The sequence below is a fragment of the Crinia signifera genome, chromosome 6 (genome assembly GCF_055691185.1).
Source record: "Crinia signifera chromosome 6, ASM5569118v1, whole genome shotgun sequence".
Taxonomy (NCBI): domain Eukaryota; kingdom Metazoa; phylum Chordata; class Amphibia; order Anura; family Myobatrachidae; genus Crinia; species Crinia signifera.
The window spans coordinates 206,332,522-206,351,888 of record NC_139222.1 but is presented as its reverse complement, the minus strand read 5'-3'; the positions used below and the strand labels follow the sequence as shown (position 1 = coordinate 206,351,888).

Sequence of the window (19,367 nt, the reverse complement as noted above, 5' to 3'; positions counted from 1 at the left end):
CTGCGTAGTGCTCACTGATTACCATCAAAATGGCTGCTGATGTCCTTCCCCAGAGTGCTTTTGGCGCGTTTTTTCCGGCAGGCAGAAAAATCGCGTCGGTCGGGCGGTGATGTTACGCTCACGACAATGCATAAGACCGACCGACGCGATATTTCTTTGTATATTGACGGTGTAGCGCGTTATACAGGGAGTTACTTCAAAATTGATCGGTCGCGTCGGTCGGAGCCATTGTAAAATGCTCCCGACGCGACGGACATGTTAAGAACAGTATTAAGCACTGTATAGTGCTTATACTGATCGGTCGCGTCGGTCGGAGCCATTGTAAAATGCTCCCGACGCGACGGACATGTTAAGAACAGTATTAAGCACTGTATAGTGCTTATACTGATCGGTCGCGTCGGTCGGAGCCGTTGTAAAACGGCCCCGACGCGACGGACATGTTAAGATCTTGATTAAGCACTATATAGTGCTTAATCAAGTACATGTCACGTCGGTCGGCAGCATTGAGCTGTTAAGCTCACAGTACATTGCGGCCGACGCGATATGCTTTTAAACATGTCAACATGTGTATCATGTTGACATGTCGACTAAACATGTCAACTTAAAGTTGAGCATGCTTAGTATGCTTAAAAAAAGTGGTTCTCTGTGTCCAAACCATGGTGAGGGCCCCAAGCCCCAGAAGCCTATGAAAATTATAATGTTAATAACCCACACAGGCTTCTTGGGGTTTGCTGCGCTTACCACGATTTTGACTTAGTACTCCACTACACTCACCGCGCTCCAAAAATTATTTGGATAGTGGTGGTGTGACTCCATAGCATTCATCCATCACAAATCATTCACCTGAGACAAGAAACACAAGTGTTTTAAAAGCATTTTTGAAAATTTACTTTTGAATTGAAAATAGAAAAACTTCAATGGCAAACAAAACATATGACATCAGCATTAATGGGGGACACAGAAATGGGGGTAAATCTCAAGAGTCCTTGGGCAATAAAGTCAGGGCAATTAGTATGCGGGCAAAAGGGTTCTCTTGTCCCAGGCTCTTCCGCCACATGAATTCCTCCAGATAGCTCTGGAGCATATGCCTGGCGGTGCCCCTGTGGCGTTTATTCCGCCACTTACATGCCCCCCACATCCGTTCAACATTCTGGGTATGAACCCCTGTTGTAGGGTCTACAAAGTTATAACGGTGATTCACCTGGGCATGTTCATATCCTGCAGCATTCAGCTGGGCCGTACTGTAGGCTCTCCAGCAATCAGTGTACACATGAGAGCCCGGCTCCACAAACTGCAGGATAGCTTCCATGAGGGTGTTGGCATCCCGAGTGGCAACCTTGGTGGCGAAACACTGGCCAGTTTCTCTGCATATGCCACCAAAGACCCATTGCTGAGGCAAAACTCGGCCAACATTCGCCTGCCTTTTGACGAAGAGGGTCTCATCCACCTCGACGATCATGCCGGGACCTCCAATCCGGCGCTGCGGCTGCGCCATGAGGTCCAGCAGGCAGGCCTCCCTCATGTACTTATTGTACAGGACAGCCGTCTTCTTAGAGAGGGACAAATTCTTCTCGCAGTAGTCAATGCTGGTAAATTCCTGCACCCAGGAAAATATGAAGCGGACCAGCGTAGAGAAAGGCAAACGACAGCCAGGAAAGAACAGTCCTGCTCTCAGACTCCTCTTCAAACGGCAGTCCCTCACGTTACAGCGCCACATGGTCTCCTTCAAATTCAGCCGCATCGGATGACCATTGTCGCACGTAGCCTCTGATGGCAGCAGATGATGGCGCTGCAGAAACGCCACTGCCTCCTCCTCACTTGTAGGCAGTGAGAACATATTCACCTCAGCCATCTCAGAGGTCTTGAAATCACCCACAGAGCACTCCACAGCAGACCAATCCACAGCTCAGGACTAAAGATCAGCACGGCTCAGGGTCAGGATCAGCAGAAATCAATCAGAAGTCAATCGCAGAATAATCAGGATCAGCAATAATCCACTCGATGAACAGCAATCCGCAGCACAAGGCTCAGGATCAACAGCAAATAGTATTCGAAGCACAAGATCAATCAGGGAGATATCACCAGCAAAGGATCAATCGTCCAAGAAATCACTAGCAACTGAATACACGTCTCACTCCTACCGAGACAAACCCACAAAGGCAGTAGGGGAAAAAATAACAGAAGGGGCTGTCAGTAAGGGGCCGGACTATCACAGTAAATATTGACATTGATGCTGTAACTGAGCAGATTACAGAGGGAAGATTTCATATTGACATAGAAACACACATTCCAACACATTAAAACATATGTTACTAGGTAGATTTTATAGGGGGATGGACTATATAGATTAATTGGGCCTATTAAAAAGGGCCTAAACAGCGGGAAAATCGTTGGGCCAATGGGACAGAAGAAAATCGTGTGCATCGTGAGCATCGGGGTGTTTTCCTTAAACATGCGACGCGACCGACGCGATTTAATACAAAGATCGTGAGAAAATAAGTAAATCGGTAGTATCGCGTCGGTCGGGGTACACAATTTAAATGGTCCCGACTCAATCAACAAGATGCCGATATGAATACCGACGCGAAAAAAATACATCGTCAGTACATAACTATATCGGGGGTATCTTATCGGTCGGGACCATCGTTACCTTACCAAAAAACCACCGATGCGACGCGATGCTCAAGACTCTCAAGATTGATATCGGTGTGGCCGTGCTAGGAAACAAGTACCTGAGATTTATTAGAGCATTCACATATGGTTAGGGTTAGGTACGTGATACTGGGGCTTGGGTTTCTGGTGGTCATTGCAATATTAGGGACATCTCAATGCTCACAATACTGACACTTGCTAAGCAAGCCTTCTAACTTTCAACATCGAGCTCCTAACTCTAACACTGAACATACCTGCAGCCTATCCTTAATTCTTTTCCTTCCAATACCTAACCCCAAAACCTCTTAGTATCTTACCATGACCCTTCCTATCAGCATCTTAACCTTAAACATACTCCTATAGTTTCAAACTCTTAACCTCCCTTCTTAGTGCCTAACCATTACTCCACCACCTGCCATTGAACCATAACATCCCCTACACATAGGACAGAGTTCCAAAATCAGTCGTTTTACCAGTGTTTGGGATTCTGCTATCAGTTTCCTGACTTGCAGCTTCCCGAATGCCAGGATGCCCAATGCATCCAATTGTAATCACTTCAAGTTAATTTTTATGTCTCTACAGTCTTTAGAAATATTTTTGAAAAGTATCTAGTAAATATGATAAACGTTTTTGAACTCTGTTGTTGAATTGTCCCAGCAACTATCATACACCAGATAGAATTTGAACTTTAAGAGAAAATAACTGATTTTGTTTTTGGAAGATAATTATGGCAGCAGTGGGATTTGAACCCACGCCTCCGAAGAGACTGGAGCCTAAATCCAGCGCCTTAGACCGCTCGGCCATGCTACCACACTTAAAGGTAACTCATAGTTTCTCACAGTCTGGAATCTAGAACTAGAATTACAGAAAATGTTGTTGTTGTATTAAAGAAATACGTAAAAATATGTTTTATTTTAAGCATTTTAGATGCTCTTAACATAAGTGAGAAAATATTTTTTTTAAAAAGAATATTGGTTGCCATGCAATCTAGATGAGAAATGGTTAATTTTTAATTAATTTGCATTTTAGTCGAGTTTACCACTTTGAAACCAATCACTGACATTTTCTTTGGAAAATTTATATGGCAGCTTTGGGAAGTTAGCAAAGAAAGAAATTAGCTGTTATAACAATGTGATGATGAACACTTACTTTTTAATTGAATTGCATTCTTGTGGATAGAACAATGAAAACATCAACCTCTAACAATATATATATCAATAATAAATGTGGCAGCAGTGGGATTTGAACCCACGCCTCCGAAGAGACTGGAGCCTTAATCCAGCGCCTTAGACCGCTCGGCCATGCTACCTCATGGGTGCAGTGTTCATGTGGCTCAAAAATCTATCAAATGATTATTTAAATGTGTTTTGTTCACTTTATATGAAGTAACAAAACATATTGAGATTTATTAGAGCATTCACATATGGTTAGGGTTAGGTACGTGATACTGGGGCTTGGGTTTCTGGTGGTCATTGCAATATTAGGGACATCTCAATGCTCACAATACTGACACTTGCTAGGTAAGCCTTCTAACTTTCAACATCGAGCTCCTAACTCTAACACTGAACATACCTGCAGCCTATCCTTAATTCTTTTCCTTCCAATACCTAACCCCAAAACCTCTTAGTATCTTACCATGACCCTTCCTATCTGCATCATAACCTTAAACATACTCCTATAGTTTCAAACTCTTAACCTCCCTTCTTAGTGCCTAACCATTACCCCACCCCCTGCCATTGAACCATAACATCCCCTACACATAGGACAGAGTTCCAAAATCAGTAGTTTTACCAGTGTTTGGGATTCTGCTATCAGTTTCCTGACTTGCAGCTTCCCGAATGCCAGGACGCCCAATGGATCCAATTGTAATCACTTCAAGTTAATTTTTATGTCTCTACAGTCTTTAGAAATATCTTTGAAAAGTATCTAGTAAATATGATAAACTTTTTTGAACTCTGTTGTTGAATTGTCCCAGCAACTATCATACACCAGATAGAATTTGAACTTTAAGAGAAAATAACTGATTTTGTTTTTGGAAGATAATTATGGCAGCAGTGGGATTTGAACCCACGCCTCCGAAGAGACTGGAGCCTAAATCCAGCGCCTTAGACCGCTCGGCCATGCTACCACACTTAAAGGTAACCCGTAGTTTCTCACAGTCTGGAATCTAGAACTAGAATTACAGAAAATGTTGTTGTTGTATTAAAGAAATACGTAAAAATATGTTTTATGTTAAGCATTTTAGATGCTCTTAACATAAGTGAGAAAAGATTTTTTTTTAAAAAGAATATTGGTTGCCATGCAATCTAGATAAGAAATGGTTAATTTTTTATTAATTTGCATTTTAGTCGAGTTTACCACTTTGAAACCAATCACTGACAAAACATATTGAGATTTATTAGAGCATTCACATATGGTTAGGGTTAGGTATGTGATACTGGTGCTTGGGTTTCTGGTGGTCATTGCAATATTAGGGACATCTCAATGCTCACAATACTGACACTTGCTAGGCAAGCCTTCTAACTTTCAACATCGAGCTCCTAACTCTAACACTGAACATACCTGCAGCCTATCCTTAATTCTTTTCCTTCCAATGCCTAACCCCAAAACCTCTTAGTATCTTACCATGACCCTTCCTATCAGCATCTTAACCTTAAACATACTCCTATAGTTTCAAACTCTTAACCTCCCTTCTTAGTGCCTAACCATTACCCCAACACCTGCCATTGAACCATAACATCCCCTACACATAGGACAGAGTTCCAAAATCAGTCGTTTTACCAGTGTTTGGGATTCTGCTATCAGTTTCCTGACTTGCAGCTTCCCGAATGCCAGGATGCCCAATGCATCCAATTGTAATCACTTTAAGTTAATTTTTACAGTCTTTAGAAATATTTTTGAAAAGTATCTATTAAATATGATAAACTTTTTTGAACTCTGTTGTTGAATTGTCCCAGCAACTATCATACACCAGATAGAATTTTAACTTTAATAGAAAATAACTAATTTTGTTTTTGGAAGATAATTATGGCAGCAGTGGGATTTGAACCCACGCCTCTGAAGAGACTGGAGCCTAAATCCAGCGCCTTAGACCGCTCGGCCATGCTACCACACTTAAAGGTAACTCATAGTTTCTCACAGTCTGGAATCTAGAACTAGAATTACTGAAAATGTTGTTGTTGTATTAAAGAAATACGTAAAAATATGTTTTATGTTAAGCATTTTAGATGCTCTTAACATAAGTGAGAAAAGATTTTTTTTTAAAAGAATATTGGTTGCCATGCAATCTAGATGAGAAATGGTTAATTTTTAATTAATTTGCATTTTAGTCGAGTTTACCACTTTGAAACCAATCACTGAAATTTTCTTTGGAAAATTTATATGGCAGCTTTGGGAAGTTAGCAAAGAAAGAAATTAGCTGTTATAACAATGTGATGATAAACACTTACTTTTTAATTGAATTGCATTCTTGTGGATAGAACAATGAAAACATCAACCTCTAACAATATATATCAATAATAAATATGGCAGCAGTGGGATTTGAACCCACGCCTCCGAAGAGACTGGAGTCTTAATCCAGCGCCTTAGACCGCTCGGCCATGCTACCTCATGGGTGCAGTGTTCATGTGGCTCAAAGATCTATCAAATGATTATTTAAATGTGTTTTGTTCACTTTATATGAAGTAACAAAACATATTGAGATTTATTAGAGCATTCACATATGGTTAGGGTTAGGTACGTGATACTGGTGCTTGGGTTTCTGGTGGTCATTGCAATATTAGGGACATCTCAATGCTCACAATACTGACACTTGCTAGGCAAGCCTTCTAAGTTTCAACATCGAGCTCCTAACTCTAACACTGAAAATACCTGCAGCCTATCCTTAATTCTTTTCCTTCCAATGCCTAACCCCAAAACCTCTTAGTATCTTACCATGACCCTTCCTATCAGCATCTTAACCTTAAACATACTCCTATAGTTTCAAACTCTTAACCTCCCTTCTTAGTGTCTAACCATTACTCCACCACCTGCCATTGAACCATAACATCCCCTACACATAGGACAGAGTTCCAAAATCAGTCGTTTTACCAGTGTTTGGGATTCTGCTATCAGTTTCCTGACTTGCAGCTTCCCGAATGCCAGGATGCCCAATGCATCCAATTGTAATCACTTCAAGTTAATTTTTATGTCTTTACAGTCTTTAGAAATATTTTTGAAAAGTATCTAGTAAATATGATAAACTTTTTTGAACTCTGTTGTCGAATTGTCCCAGCAACTATCATACACCAGATAGAATTTGAACTTTAAGAGAAAATAACTGATTTTGTTTTTGGAAGATAATTATGGCAGCAGTGGGATTTGAACCCACGCCTCTGAAGAGACTGGAGCCTAAATCCAGCGCCTTAGACCGCTCGGCCATGCTACCACACTTAAAGGTAACTCATAGTTTCTCACAGTCTGGAATCTAGAACTAGAATTACAGAAAATGTTGTTGTTGTATTAAAGAAATATGTAAAAATATGTTTTATGTTAAGCATTTTAGTTGCTCTTAACATAAGTGAGAAAAGATTTTTTTTTAAAAAGAATATTGGTTGCCATGCAATCTAGATGAGAAATGGTTAATTTTTAATTAATTTGCATTTTAGCCGAGTTTACCACTTTGAAACCAATCACTGACATTTACTTTGGAAAATGTATATGGCAGCTTTGGGAAGTTAGCAAAGAAAGAAATTAGCTGTTATAACAATGTGATGATGAACACTTACTTTTTAATTGAATTGCATTCTTGTGGATAGAACAATGAAAACATCAACCTCTAACAATATATATCAATAATAAATATGGCAGCAGTGGGATTTGAACCCACACCTCCGAAGAGAGGTCTTAATCCAGCGCCTTAGACCGCTCGGCCATGCTACCTCATGGGTGCAGTGTTCATGTGGCTCAAAGATCTATCAAATGATTATTTAAATGTGTTTTGTTCACTTTATATGAAGTAACAAAACATATTGAGATTTATTAGAGCATTCACATATGGTTAGGGTTAGGTACGTGATACTGGGGCTTGTGTTTCTGGTGGTCATTGCAATATTAGGGACATCTCAATGCTCACAATTCAGACACTTGCTAGGTAAGCCTTCTAACTTTCAACATCGAGCCCCTAACTTTAACACTGAACATACCTGCAGCCTATCCTTAATTCTTTTTCTTCCATGCCTAACCCCAAAACCTCTTAGTATCTTACCATGACCCTTCCTATCTGCATCATAACCTTAAACATACTACTATAGTTCCAAACTCTTAACCTCCCTTCTTAGTGCCTAACCATTACCCCACCACCTGCCATTGAACCATAACATCCCCTACACATAGGACAGAGTTCCAAAATCAGTCGTTTTACCAGTGTTTGGGATTCTGCTATCAGTTTCCTGACTTGCAGCTTCCCGAATGCCAGGATGCCCAATGCATCCAATTGTAATCACTTCAAGTTAATTTTTATGTCTCTACAGTCTTTAGAAATATTTTTGAAAAGTATCTAGTAAATATGATAAACGTTTTTGAACTCTGTTGTTGAATTGTCCCAGCAACTATCATACACCAGATAGAATTTGAACTTTAAGAGAAAATAACTGATTTTGTTTTTGGAAGATAATTATGGCAGCAGTGGGATTTGAACCCACGCCTCCGAAGAGACTGGAGCCTAAATCCAGCGCCTTAGACCGCTCGGCCATGCTACCACACTTAAAGGTAACTCATAGTTTCTCACAGTCTGGAATCTAGAACTAGAATTACAGAAAATGTTGTTGTTGTATTAAAGAAATACGTAAAAATATGTTTTATGTTAAGCATTTTAGATGCTCTTAACATAAGTGAGAAAAGATTTTTTTTAAAAAGAATATTGGTTGCCATGCAATCTAGATGAGAAATGGTTAATTTTTAATTAATTTGCATTTTAGTCGAGTTTACCACTTTGAAACCAATCACTGACATTTTCTTTGGAAAATTTATATGGCAGCTTTGGGAAGTTAGCAAAGAAAGAAATTAGCTGTTATAACAATGTGATGATGAACACTTACTTTTTAATTGAATTGCATTCTTGTGGATAGAACAATGAAAACATCAACCTCTAACAATATATATATCAATAATAAATGTGGCAGCAGTGGGATTTGAACCCACGCCTCCGAAGAGACTGAAGCCTTAATCCAGCGCCTTAGACCGCTCGGCCATGCTACCTCATGGGTGCAGTGTCCATGTGGCTCAAAAATCTATCAAATGATTATTTAAATGTGTTTTGTTCACTTTATATGAAGTAACAAAACATATTGAGATTTATTAGAGCATTCACATATGGTTAGGGTTAGGTACGTGATACTGGGGCTTGGGTTTCTGGTGGTCATTGCAATATTAGGGACATCTCAATGCTCACAATACTGACACTTGCTAGGCAAGCCTTCTAACTTTCAACATCGAGCTCCTAACTCTAACACTGAACATACCTGCAGCCTATCCCTAATTCTTTTCCTTCCAATACCTAACCCCAAAACCTCTTAGTATCTTACCATGACCCTTCCTATCTGCATCATAACCTTAAACATACTCCTATAGTTTCAAACTCTTAACCTCCCTTCTTAGTGCCTAACCATTACCCCACCCCCTGCCATTGAACCATAACATCCCCTACACATAGGACAGAGTTCCAAAATCAGTAGTTTTACCAGTGTTTGGGATTCTGCTATCAGTTTCCTGACTTGCAGCTTCCCGAATGCCAGGATGCCCAATGCATCCAATTGTAATCACTTTAAGTTAATTTTTACAGTCTTTAGAAATATTTTTGAAAAGTATCTATTAAATATGATAAACTTTTTTGAACTCTGTTGTTGAATTGTCCCAGCAACTATCATACACCAGATAGAATTTTAACTTTAATAGAAAATAACTAATTTTGTTTTTGGAAGATAATTATGGCAGCAGTGGGATTTGAACCCACGCCTCTGAAGAGACTGGAGCCTAAATCCAGCGCCTTAGACCGCTCGGCCATGCTACCACACTTAAAGGTAACTCATAGTTTCTCACAGTCTGGAATCTAGAACTAGAATTACAGAAAATGTTGTTGTTGTATTAAAGAAATACGTAAAAATATGTTTTATGTTAAGCATTTTAGTTGCTCTTAACATAAGTGAGAAAAGATTTTTTTTTAAAAAGAATATTGGTTGCCATGCAATCTAGATGAGAAATGGTTAATTTTTAATTAATTTGCATTTTAGCCGAGTTTACCACTTTGAAACCAATCACTGACATTTTCTTTGGAAAATGTATATGGCAGCTTTGGGAAGTTAGCAAAGAAAGAAATTAGCTGTTATAACAATGTGATGATGAACACTTACTTTTTAATTGAATTGCATTCTTGTGGATAGAACAATGAAAACATCAACCTCTAACAATATATATCAATAATAAATATGGCAGCAGTGGGATTTGAACCCATGCCTCCGAAGAGACTGGAGCCTTAATCCAGCGCCTTAGACCGCTCGGCCATGCTACCTCATGGGTGCAGTGTTCATGTGGCTCAAAGATCTATCAAATGATTATTTAAATGTGTTTTGTTCACTTTATATGAAGTAACAAAACATATTGAGATTTATTAGAGCATTCACATATGGTTAGGGTTAGGTACGTGATACTGGGGCTTGTGTTTCTGGTGGTCATTGCAATATTAGGGACATCTCAATGCTCACAATTCAGACACTTGCTAGGTAAGCCTTCTAACTTTCAACATCGAGCCCCTAACTTTAACACTGAACATACCTGCAGCCTATCCTTAATTCTTTTTCTTCCATGCCTAACCCCAAAACCTCTTAGTATCTTACCATGACCCTTCCTATCTGCATCATAACCTTAAACATACTACTATAGTTCCAAACGCCTCCGAAGAGACTGGAGCCTTAATCCAGCGCCTTAGACCGCTCGGCCATGCTACCTCATGGGTGCAGTGTTCATGTGGCTCAAAGATCTATCAAATGATTATTTAAATGTGTTTTGTTCACTTTATATGAAGTAACAAAACATATTGAGATTTATTAGAGCATTCACATATGGTTAGGGTTAGGTACGTGATACTGGGGCTTGTGTTTCTGGTGGTCATTGCAATATTAGGGACATCTCAATGCTCACAATTCAGACACTTGCTAGGTAAGCCTTCTAACTTTCAACATCGAGCCCCTAACTTTAACACTGAACATACCTGCAGCCTATCCTTAATTCTTTTTCGGTACTTGTGAGTTATCCGGGCTGCCGATTTTGTCCTTAAGTTTGGTTAACTTAAGGACACCCGACCGACGCGATGCCCACGATTTAGCTCCAAATCGGGGGCATCGCGTCGGTCGTGGCCGTTATAAGGGGCCGCGACGCGATGCCCCCGATTTCCCATAGACAGTAATGTTAAAAGACACGATATCGGGGGCATCGCGTCGGTCGTGGCCGTTATAAGGGGCCGCGACGCGATGCCCACGATTTCCCATAGACAGTAATGTTAAAAGACACGATGGTCCCGATTTCCCATAGACAGTAATGTTAAAAGACACGATGGACCCGATTTCCCATAGACAGCAATGTTAAAATAAAATTACAATGTGAAATTGGGCAATATGTTTTTAAAAAAAATGTTTCATGGCCCCCCACCACCGTTAACGCCACCCCGCTATTGACGCCAACCCGAAGCGTGGCGAGCGCAGCGAGCCCGCGAGGGGCGGCGGTACGTGTCCTCCGACCTTTTCATGCCCTACTATCCACTAGGGCGTGGAGTGAGAATAGAATAGTGTGGCGAGCGCAGCGAGCCACCGAGCCCGAAGCGTGGCGAGCGCAGCGAGCCCCGCGAGGGGACGCGGACACCTGTGAAGCCCGCAAGGGCACGCGGATACCTGTGAAGGTGTCCGCGTCCCCTCGCGGGGCTCGCTGCGCTCGCCACGCTTCGGGCTCGGTGGCTCGCTGCGCTCGCCACACTATTCTATTCTCACTCCACGCCCTAGTGGATAGTAGGGCATGAAAAGGTCGGAGGACGCGTACCGCCGCCCCTCGCGGCCTCGCTGCGCTCGCCACACTTCGGGTTGGCGTCAATAGCGGGGTGGCGTTAACGGTGGTGGGGGGCCATGAAACATTTTTTTTTAAAATATATTGGCCAATTTCACATTGTAATTTTATTTTAACATTGCTGTCTATGGGAAATCGGGTCCATCGCGTCTTTTAACATTACTGTCTATGGGAAATCGTGTCGGAAATCGGGTCCATCGTGTCTTTTAACATTACTGTCTATGGGAAATCGTGGGCATCGCGTCGCGGCTCCTTATAACGGCCACGACCGACGCGATGCCCACGATTTCGGGCGCGATGAAAAAATCGGCAGCCCGGATAACTCACAAGTACCTCTTTTTCTTCCATGCCTAACCCCAAAACCTCTTAGTATCTTACCATGACCCTTCCTATCTGCATCATAACCTTAAACATACTACTATAGTTCCAAACTCTTAACCTCCCTTCTTAGTGCCTAACCATTACCCCACCACCTGCCATTGAACCATAACATCCCCTACACATAGGACAGAGTTCCAAAATCAGTCGTTTTACCAGTGTTTGGGATTCTGCTATCAGTTTCCTGACTTGCAGCTTCCCGAATGCCAGGATGCCCAATGCATCCAATTGTAATCACTTCAAGTTAATTTTTATGTCTTTACAGTCTTTAGAAATATTTTTGAAAAGTATCTAGTAAATATGATAAACTTTTTTGAACTCTGTTGTCGAATTGTCCCAGCAACTATCATACACCAGATAGAATTTGAACTTTAAGAGAAAATAACTGATTTTGTTTTTGGAAGATAATTATGGCAGCAGTGGGATTTGAACCCACGCCTCTGAAGAGACTGGAGCCTAAATCCAGCGCCTTAGACCGCTCGGCCATGCTACCACACTTAAAGGTAACTCATAGTTTCTCACAGTCTGGAATCTAGAACTAGAATTACAGAAAATGTTGTTGTTGTATTAAAGAAATATGTAAAAATATGTTTTATGTTAAGCATTTTAGTTGCTCTTAACATAAGTGAGAAAAGATTTTTTTTTAAAAAGAATATTGGTTGCCATGCAATCTAGATGAGAAATGGTTAATTTTTAATTAATTTGCATTTTAGCCGAGTTTACCACTTTGAAACCAATCACTGACATTTACTTTGGAAAATGTATATGGCAGCTTTGGGAAGTTAGCAAAGAAAGAAATTAGCTGTTATAACAATGTGATGATGAACACTTACTTTTTAATTGAATTGCATTCTTGTGGATAGAACAATGAAAACATCAACCTCTAACAATATATATCAATAATAAATATGGCAGCAGTGGGATTTGAACCCACACCTCCGAAGAGAGGTCTTAATCCAGCGCCTTAGACCGCTCGGCCATGCTACCTCATGGGTGCAGTGTTCATGTGGCTCAAAGATCTATCAAATGATTATTTAAATGTGTTTTGTTCACTTTATATGAAGTAACAAAACATATTGAGATTTATTAGAGCATTCACATATGGTTAGGGTTAGGTACGTGATACTGGGGCTTGTGTTTCTGGTGGTCATTGCAATATTAGGGACATCTCAATGCTCACAATTCAGACACTTGCTAGGTAAGCCTTCTAACTTTCAACATCGAGCCCCTAACTTTAACACTGAACATACCTGCAGCCTATCCTTAATTCTTTTTCTTCCATGCCTAACCCCAAAACCTCTTAGTATCTTACCATGACCCTTCCTATCTGCATCATAACCTTAAACATACTACTATAGTTCCAAACTCTTAACCTCCCTTCTTAGTGCCTAACCATTACCCCACCACCTGCCATTGAACCATAACATCCCCTACACATAGGACAGAGTTCCAAAATCAGTCGTTTTACCAGTGTTTGGGATTCTGCTATCAGTTTCCTGACTTGCAGCTTCCCGAATGCCAGGATGCCCAATGCATCCAATTGTAATCACTTCAAGTTAATTTTTATGTCTCTACAGTCTTTAGAAATATTTTTGAAAAGTATCTAGTAAATATGATAAACGTTTTTGAACTCTGTTGTTGAATTGTCCCAGCAACTATCATACACCAGATAGAATTTGAACTTTAAGAGAAAATAACTGATTTTGTTTTTGGAAGATAATTATGGCAGCAGTGGGATTTGAACCCACGCCTCCGAAGAGACTGGAGCCTAAATCCAGCGCCTTAGACCGCTCGGCCATGCTACCACACTTAAAGGTAACTCATAGTTTCTCACAGTCTGGAATCTAGAACTAGAATTACAGAAAATGTTGTTGTTGTATTAAAGAAATACGTAAAAATATGTTTTATGTTAAGCATTTTAGATGCTCTTAACATAAGTGAGAAAAGATTTTTTTTAAAAAGAATATTGGTTGCCATGCAATCTAGATGAGAAATGGTTAATTTTTAATTAATTTGCATTTTAGTCGAGTTTACCACTTTGAAACCAATCACTGACATTTTCTTTGGAAAATTTATATGGCAGCTTTGGGAAGTTAGCAAAGAAAGAAATTAGCTGTTATAACAATGTGATGATGAACACTTACTTTTTAATTGAATTGCATTCTTGTGGATAGAACAATGAAAACATCAACCTCTAACAATATATATATCAATAATAAATGTGGCAGCAGTGGGATTTGAACCCACGCCTCCGAAGAGACTGAAGCCTTAATCCAGCGCCTTAGACCGCTCGGCCATGCTACCTCATGGGTGCAGTGTCCATGTGGCTCAAAAATCTATCAAATGATTATTTAAATGTGTTTTGTTCACTTTATATGAAGTAACAAAACATATTGAGATTTATTAGAGCATTCACATATGGTTAGGGTTAGGTACGTGATACTGGGGCTTGGGTTTCTGGTGGTCATTGCAATATTAGGGACATCTCAATGCTCACAATACTGACACTTGCTAGGCAAGCCTTCTAACTTTCAACATCGAGCTCCTAACTCTAACACTGAACATACCTGCAGCCTATCCCTAATTCTTTTCCTTCCAATACCTAACCCCAAAACCTCTTAGTATCTTACCATGACCCTTCCTATCTGCATCATAACCTTAAACATACTCCTATAGTTTCAAACTCTTAACCTCCCTTCTTAGTGCCTAACCATTACCCCACCCCCTGCCATTGAACCATAACATCCCCTACACATAGGACAGAGTTCCAAAATCAGTAGTTTTACCAGTGTTTGGGATTCTGCTATCAGTTTCCTGACTTGCAGCTTCCCGAATGCCAGGATGCCCAATGCATCCAATTGTAATCACTTTAAGTTAATTTTTACAGTCTTTAGAAATATTTTTGAAAAGTATCTATTAAATATGATAAACTTTTTTGAACTCTGTTGTTGAATTGTCCCAGCAACTATCATACACCAGATAGAATTTTAACTTTAATAGAAAATAACTAATTTTGTTTTTGGAAGATAATTATGGCAGCAGTGGGATTTGAACCCACGCCTCTGAAGAGACTGGAGCCTAAATCCAGCGCCTTAGACCGCTCGGCCATGCTACCACACTTAAAGGTAACTCATAGTTTCTCACAGTCTGGAATCTAGAACTAGAATTACAGAAAATGTTGTTGTTGTATTAAAGAAATACGTAAAAATATGTTTTATGTTAAGCATTTTAGTTGCTCTTAACATAAGTGAGAAAAGATTTTTTTTTAAAAAGAATATTGGTTGCCATGCAATCTAGATGAGAAATGGTTAATTTTTAATTAATTTGCATTTTAGCCGAGTTTACCACTTTGAAACCAATCACTGACATTTTCTTTGGAAAATGTATATGGCAGCTTTGGGAAGTTAGCAAAGAAAGAAATTAGCTGTTATAACAATGTGATGATGAACACTTACTTTTTAATTGAATTGCATTCTTGTGGATAGAACAATGAAAACATCAACCTCTAACAATATATATCAATAATAAATATGGCAGCAGTGGGATTTGAACCCATGCCTCCGAAGAGACTGGAGCCTTAATCCAGCGCCTTAGACCGCTCGGCCATGCTACCTCATGGGTGCAGTGTTCATGTGGCTCAAAGATCTATCAAATGATTATTTAAATGTGTTTTGTTCACTTTATATGAAGTAACAAAACATATTGAGATTTATTAGAGCATTCACATATGGTTAGGGTTAGGTACGTGATACTGGGGCTTGTGTTTCTGGTGGTCATTGCAATATTAGGGACATCTCAATGCTCACAATTCAGACACTTGCTAGGTAAGCCTTCTAACTTTCAACATCGAGCCCCTAACTTTAACACTGAACATACCTGCAGCCTATCCTTAATTCTTTTTCTTCCATGCCTAACCCCAAAACCTCTTAGTATCTTACCATGACCCTTCCTATCTGCATCATAACCTTAAACATACTACTATAGTTCCAAACGCCTCCGAAGAGACTGGAGCCTTAATCCAGCGCCTTAGACCGCTCGGCCATGCTACCTCATGGGTGCAGTGTTCATGTGGCTCAAAGATCTATCAAATGATTATTTAAATGTGTTTTGTTCACTTTATATGAAGTAACAAAACATATTGAGATTTATTAGAGCATTCACATATGGTTAGGGTTAGGTACGTGATACTGGGGCTTGTGTTTCTGGTGGTCATTGCAATATTAGGGACATCTCAATGCTCACAATTCAGACACTTGCTAGGTAAGCCTTCTAACTTTCAACATCGAGCCCCTAACTTTAACACTGAACATACCTGCAGCCTATCCTTAATTCTTTTTCGGTACTTGTGAGTTATCCGGGCTGCCGATTTTGTCCTTAAGTTTGGTTAACTTAAGGACACCCGACCGACGCGATGCCCACGATTTAGCTCCAAATCGGGGGCATCGCGTCGGTCGTGGCCGTTATAAGGGGCCGCGACGCGATGCCCCCGATTTCCCATAGACAGTAATGTTAAAAGACACGATATCGGGGGCATCGCGTCGGTCGTGGCCGTTATAAGGGGCCGCGACGCGATGCCCACGATTTCCCATAGACAGTAATGTTAAAAGACACGATGGTCCCGATTTCCCATAGACAGTAATGTTAAAAGACACGATGGACCCGATTTCCCATAGACAGCAATGTTAAAATAAAATTACAATGTGAAATTGGGCAATATGTTTTTAAAAAAAATGTTTCATGGCCCCCCACCACCGTTAACGCCACCCCGCTATTGACGCCAACCCGAAGCGTGGCGAGCGCAGCGAGCCCGCGAGGGGCGGCGGTACGTGTCCTCCGACCTTTTCATGCCCTACTATCCACTAGGGCGTGGAGTGAGAATAGAATAGTGTGGCGAGCGCAGCGAGCCACCGAGCCCGAAGCGTGGCGAGCGCAGCGAGCCCCGCGAGGGGACGCGGACACCTGTGAAGCCCGCAAGGGCACGCGGATACCTGTGAAGGTGTCCGCGTCCCCTCGCGGGGCTCGCTGCGCTCGCCACGCTTCGGGCTCGGTGGCTCGCTGCGCTCGCCACACTATTCTATTCTCACTCCACGCCCTAGTGGATAGTAGGGCATGAAAAGGTCGGAGGACGCGTACCGCCGCCCCTCGCGGCCTCGCTGCGCTCGCCACACTTCGGGTTGGCGTCAATAGCGGGGTGGCGTTAACGGTGGTGGGGGGCCATGAAACATTTTTTTTTAAAATATATTGGCCAATTTCACATTGTAATTTTATTTTAACATTGCTGTCTATGGGAAATCGGGTCCATCGCGTCTTTTAACATTACTGTCTATGGGAAATCGTGTCGGAAATCGGGTCCATCGTGTCTTTTAACATTACTGTCTATGGGAAATCGTGGGCATCGCGTCGCGGCTCCTTATAACGGCCACGACCGACGCGATGCCCACGATTTCGGGCGCGATGAAAAAATCGGCAGCCCGGATAACTCACAAGTACCTCTTTTTCTTCCATGCCTAACCCCAAAACCTCTTAGTATCTTACCATGACCCTTCCTATCTGCATCATAACCTTAAACATACTACTATAGTTCCAAACTCTTAACCTCCCTTCTTAGTGCCTAACCATTACCCCACCACCTGCCATTGAACCATAACATCCCCTACACATAGGACAGAGTTCCAAAATCAGTCGTTTTACCAGTGTTTGGGATTCTGCTATCAGTTTCCTGACTTGCAGCTTCCCGAATGCCAGGATGCCCAATGCATCCAATTGTAATCACTTCAAGTTAATTTTTATGTCTCTACAGTCTTTAGAAATATTTTTGAAAAGTATCTAGTAAATATGATAAACGTTTTTGAACTCTGTTGTTGAATTGTCCCAGCAACTATCATACACCAGATAGAATTTGAACTTTAAGAGAAAATAACTGATTTTGTTTTTGGAAGATAATTATGGCAGCAGTGGGATTTGAACCCACGCCTCCAAAGAGACTGGAGCCTAAATCCAGCGCCTTAGACCACTCGGCCATGCTACCACACTTAAAGGTAACTCATAGTTTCTCACAGTCTGGAATCTAGAACTAGAATTACAGAAAATGTTGTTGTTGTATTAAAGAAATACGTAAAAATATGTTTTATGTTAAGCATTTTAGATGCTCTTAACATAAGTGAGAAAAGATTTTTTTTTAAAAGAATATTGGTTGCCATGCAATCTAGATGAGAAATGGTTAATTTTTAATTAATTTGCATTTTAGTCGAGTTTACCACTTTGAAACCAATCACTGAAATTTTCTTTGGAAAATTGATATGGCAGCTTTGGGAAGTTAGCAAAGAAAGAAATTAGCTGTTATAACAATGTGATGATGAACACTTACTTTTTAATTGAATTGCATTCTTGTGGATAGAACAATGAAAACATCAACCTCTAACAATATATATATCAATAATAAATGTGGCAGCAGGGGGATTTGAACCCACGCCTCCGAAGAGACTGGAGCCTTAATCCAGTGCCTTAGACCACTCGGCCATGCTACCTCATGGGTGCAGTGTTCATGTGGCTCAAAAATCTATCAAATGATTATTTAAATGTGTTTTGTTCACTTTATATGAAGTAACAAAACATATTGAGATTTATTAGAGCATTCACATATGGTTAGGGTTAGGTACGTGATACTGGGACTTGGGTTTCTGGTGGTCATTGCAATATTAGGGACATCTCAATGCTCACAATACTGACACTTGCTAGGCAAGCCTTCTAACTTTCAACATCGAGCTCCTAACTCTAACACTGAACATACCTGCAGCCTATCCTTAATTCTTTTCCTTCCAATGCCTAACCCCAAAACCTCTTAGTATCTTACCATGACCCTTCCTATCAGCATCTTAACCTTAAACATACTCCTATAGTTTCAAACTCTTAACCTCCCTTCTTTTTTTTTTTTTTTTTTAATTCGTCTTTATTGATTTTTCACAATGAAAAGTACAAAAACATAGTAAAACATACAACAAACAACATAAAAAAGAAGACATTGCATGCAATAACTATTAGAAGTCTTTTAGCAATCCTTTACCTACCCACCCGGCCCGCTTTAACCCCCCACTCACTGTAATCGTTCACCCAGCTTCCCACAGCTAAAAAAAAGAAAGAAAAAAAAAAAGGAAAGACCATTTCTATGTCTATGCCCCTGCCAGTTCATAGCAGCCACGTAGTGGTTAAGGTACGATGGAGCAGCGATTATGCAACAATTCTCTAAA

The 19,367-nt window shown here is 40.6% G+C and overlaps 14 non-coding genes across 14 annotated transcripts; all 14 read right to left on the bottom strand.

Annotated features, from left to right (window-relative positions):
* Positions 1-3,380: 3,380 nt before the first annotated feature.
* On the bottom strand, positions 3,381-3,462 carry TRNAL-UAG (transfer RNA leucine (anticodon UAG)). The gene has a single exon. It is a non-coding gene; the product is annotated as a tRNA-Leu (tRNA).
* Positions 3,463-3,879: 417 nt separating this feature from the next.
* TRNAL-AAG (transfer RNA leucine (anticodon AAG)) lies at positions 3,880-3,961 on the bottom strand. Its single transcript has one exon. It is a non-coding gene; the product is annotated as a tRNA-Leu (tRNA).
* A 737-nt stretch (positions 3,962-4,698) lies between these two features.
* On the bottom strand, positions 4,699-4,780 carry TRNAL-UAG (transfer RNA leucine (anticodon UAG)). The gene has a single exon. It is a non-coding gene; the product is annotated as a tRNA-Leu (tRNA).
* Positions 4,781-5,680: 900 nt separating this feature from the next.
* TRNAL-UAG (transfer RNA leucine (anticodon UAG)) lies at positions 5,681-5,762 on the bottom strand. The gene has a single exon. It is a non-coding gene; the product is annotated as a tRNA-Leu (tRNA).
* A 415-nt stretch (positions 5,763-6,177) lies between these two features.
* On the bottom strand, positions 6,178-6,259 carry TRNAL-AAG (transfer RNA leucine (anticodon AAG)). The gene has a single exon. It is a non-coding gene; the product is annotated as a tRNA-Leu (tRNA).
* Positions 6,260-6,996: 737 nt separating this feature from the next.
* TRNAL-UAG (transfer RNA leucine (anticodon UAG)) lies at positions 6,997-7,078 on the bottom strand. The gene has a single exon. It is a non-coding gene; the product is annotated as a tRNA-Leu (tRNA).
* Positions 7,079-8,308: 1,230 nt separating this feature from the next.
* Positions 8,309-8,390, bottom strand: TRNAL-UAG (transfer RNA leucine (anticodon UAG)). Its single transcript has one exon. It is a non-coding gene; the product is annotated as a tRNA-Leu (tRNA).
* Positions 8,391-8,807: 417 nt separating this feature from the next.
* Positions 8,808-8,889, bottom strand: TRNAL-AAG (transfer RNA leucine (anticodon AAG)). The gene has a single exon. It is a non-coding gene; the product is annotated as a tRNA-Leu (tRNA).
* A 729-nt stretch (positions 8,890-9,618) lies between these two features.
* On the bottom strand, positions 9,619-9,700 carry TRNAL-UAG (transfer RNA leucine (anticodon UAG)). Its single transcript has one exon. It is a non-coding gene; the product is annotated as a tRNA-Leu (tRNA).
* A 2,831-nt stretch (positions 9,701-12,531) lies between these two features.
* On the bottom strand, positions 12,532-12,613 carry TRNAL-UAG (transfer RNA leucine (anticodon UAG)). Its single transcript has one exon. It is a non-coding gene; the product is annotated as a tRNA-Leu (tRNA).
* Positions 12,614-13,843: 1,230 nt separating this feature from the next.
* On the bottom strand, positions 13,844-13,925 carry TRNAL-UAG (transfer RNA leucine (anticodon UAG)). The gene has a single exon. It is a non-coding gene; the product is annotated as a tRNA-Leu (tRNA).
* A 417-nt stretch (positions 13,926-14,342) lies between these two features.
* On the bottom strand, positions 14,343-14,424 carry TRNAL-AAG (transfer RNA leucine (anticodon AAG)). The gene has a single exon. It is a non-coding gene; the product is annotated as a tRNA-Leu (tRNA).
* Positions 14,425-15,153: 729 nt separating this feature from the next.
* Positions 15,154-15,235, bottom strand: TRNAL-UAG (transfer RNA leucine (anticodon UAG)). The gene has a single exon. It is a non-coding gene; the product is annotated as a tRNA-Leu (tRNA).
* A 2,831-nt stretch (positions 15,236-18,066) lies between these two features.
* TRNAL-UAG (transfer RNA leucine (anticodon UAG)) lies at positions 18,067-18,148 on the bottom strand. The gene has a single exon. It is a non-coding gene; the product is annotated as a tRNA-Leu (tRNA).
* Positions 18,149-19,367: the final 1,219 nt, after the last annotated feature.